Source organism: Daphnia pulicaria, chromosome 6 (genome assembly GCF_021234035.1).
Source record: "Daphnia pulicaria isolate SC F1-1A chromosome 6, SC_F0-13Bv2, whole genome shotgun sequence".
NCBI classification, from domain to species: domain Eukaryota; kingdom Metazoa; phylum Arthropoda; class Branchiopoda; order Diplostraca; family Daphniidae; genus Daphnia; species Daphnia pulicaria.
Genome location: NC_060918.1, coordinates 9,137,783 through 9,140,853, shown reverse-complemented (window position 1 = coordinate 9,140,853; position 3,071 = coordinate 9,137,783).

Below are 3,071 nucleotides of genomic sequence, written 5' to 3'. Positions count from 1 at the left end.
TCCTATATAGGGAAGAGGTTGTCGAAAATGAAAATTGAAAAAATTTTCTAAGTCCGAAAAATTGAAAAAATTTTCTAAGTCCCGACGATGGATAGTGAAGCTATAGGCGGCACTGGGACGAGCAAAGACGGCTGAAAAAGAGAGAAAGAGCGAAAGAAAAAAAGTTGGAAAAAATTTCTAAGTCCTAAAATTTCCAAGACCGGTTTTTGGTGGTGACCGGTCGGCGGGTGTGATGGTAAGCCCCGCCTGAGCTCTGGTGAAAGCCCGGCAAAATTTCGGAAATCAACTTTTTCGTACAGTTACTGCCCGGAACATCCACTACTTTCCTATATAGGGAAGAGGTTGTCGAGAAAGAAAAAGTTGAAAAATTTTCTAAGTCCTAAAATTTCCAAGACCGGTTTTTGGTGGTGACCGGGCGGCAGTTGAGCGGGCGGCCCGGCCTGAGCTCAGGTGAATGTCCGGCAAAAATTCGGAAATCGACTTTTTCGTACAGTTACTGCCCGGAACATCCACTACTTTCCTATATAGGGAAGAGGTTGTCGAAAAAAAGAAAGTTGAAAAATTTTCTAAGTCCGAAAAATTGAAAAATTTTTCTAAGTCCCGACGACGTGGTAGTGACGTGGTTGGCGGGACTTGGACGTATAAAGGCCGATGAAAAAAAATGGAAATGGAAATGAAAATTTCTCGATTTCCGACGACGGTGTTTGGCAACGACTCTCTCGCCCGGCCACTGGTCGGCGCGAGAGAGGAGTGAGCGAGACCCGTCGATTCGAAAAGAGAAGCCGTCACACCGTCGAGGCGTGGCGGCTCTCAAGTGGGTTGGTCGGGCGTGTCGTGATGACTCGCGACCGTAAAAAATTCCCACTCAAATTCTCCCATTTCCGACGACGGTGTTTGGCAACGACTCTCTCGCCCGGCCTCTGGTCGGCGCGAGAGAGGAGTGAGCGAGACCCGTCGATTCGAAAAAAAGCCGTCACACCGTCGAGGCGTGGCGGCTCTCAAATGGGTTGGTCGGGCGTGTCGTGATGACTTGCGACCGTAAAAAATTCCCACTCGTCGAAAATTTTCTAAGTCCCAACTTTGAAAACGACGGTTCCTGAAAGTCGGCTGGCGGTTGGATGGGGCAATGTCCCCGTCCAATCGCTAAAAATGAGCCGGAAAACGGAGACATTATGCGGCGGAACATTAGTGGTTTTCCTTAGTATAGAAGAGGTCTCGATTCCTAAACTCGGAAAAATTTTCAGAGTCCCAAAAATTTTCGAAGTGTCGAATAGTTTGGTTTCTCGAATTGAAAATTTTTTTCAAATTTGCGACATTACGACAAGCAGCGATTGTAAAGCCCGGTCCAAATTTTTCAAACGAGTCTTACTTCTTGTTAGTCCGCCTGGCCGATACCAAAGAATGGCCGACCGTCGACTATCGGGCGAATAGACGGGTGAAAGAAATAAAGTCGAAGCCGGTGGTTGGATAGATATCGAAGGGAAGGCGAAAGAGGCGAAAAGGAAAGCGCGAAATTTCTTTAGTAGCTTCGACGCAAAAACTTTGGTATCGACGGGGAGCTTTGGGAAATGAAACGAAGACGCAGAATGGGAAGTTGTCCGGTTCGGCGTTAGTTGTAGTTTCATTTCCACCGTAGCTGAGCTCCTTTCCGCCCGCCACTTCACATGATTTTAGTTTCGATTCCGTTCGATCGCGCTTGCACTGTCTTTGTTTTTTTTTCACTGCTTGGATCGCGGCTTTGCTCTAACCAGTTTAGCCCCATGCGATCAAAAAGTCTTAAAAAAAAAACCGTTGAACGGAGACGAACTCGATGAGCTGTCGGTGTGTGAAATATCATTCCTTCGGTAAAACCGTTTTCGAAATTTCCGATGGTCGGTATATGTAAAAATATATCCGAACCGCGATGTGGACGGGAATTCAAACGCCCGCTTCACCGATTGGTGCGACAGCTGAGAAGCTCGTCACTCGATCCAACGACTCTTGGTCGAAAAGTTCAGAAGAGGTGCGCGCGTCAAACATTTTTTTGGTTTCGGACGTTTCGTTTCTTCGGCACGTGTGGTTTGTCTGTGGCCGTCTGTGAGAGAAATCGGACGCTTGTTCTTTGTTATTTTACCGTAACAAGACAAGACGGGAAAGATTCTTTCTTCCAAACTTACGGCATCATAACCATCAGCGTTTACCGTCAGCGACGATACGGAAGAGAAAAGAAAATGGTGCGCGTCTTTTCACTTTTTGACACCGTATCAAAAAAAATTACCGTTCAGGCGGAAATGTGTGTGTGTGTGTGTGAGCCGAGAGATAAAAATAAAAAAGCCACCAAACAGAACGCTTTCAAATTATTTCGTGCGGCGTGCGCATATTTCACATTTTGCCGTTTGACGGAAGCTCGTTGTGTGGAACACAGAAGTGGAGATGGACGGAGTTGAAGGGGGGCGAAGACGGCCCGGTCGGACAAAGTCAAGAGATTGAAATATACGAGAGAATTGGGTGGAAGTGATGGCAAATCTATAAAATTCAAAAATCGGATGAGATGCGAGGACCGCAAAATGTGGCGTCGACTCTGACTCTCTTTTACTACGAACTTCCCTTCGACGGAAGATATCGAGAGCTGAGCTGAGCGCCCGCTAAGTATGGCCGGCGTAATTACAAACGAGTTACGGTTGGAGCTATATCGATTGTACGTATCCCGAACGTTCATCGAACAAGCCAGATCAACTCGGCGCCCGGTAAGATGTACGCTCAGTTATGGCCATGACACACGAAGGGAGAATTCAAACGGCTGTGAGTGTACGGCCCGCCCGGAGTTGTGTGTAGGCAGTGACCTCTCAAGAAAAAACGTAAAAAATTTTTTTTTGACAGTCACCGGTCTGCGACAAGTAATCAGTACGAAACTTGGGTGCAATGCAAAAAACATTTTGAGAATCCTTGCTTGACAACAACGAATCTAACACGATAAAAAAACGATCCCCATCGGTGTACCGCTTGCTTTTCTCGCGCTTCGGCGCAGAATCGCTTATTCAGCTGCCCTTGGAATATGTTCGTTTCGTGCATACTTGATCTCGGTCATTCTT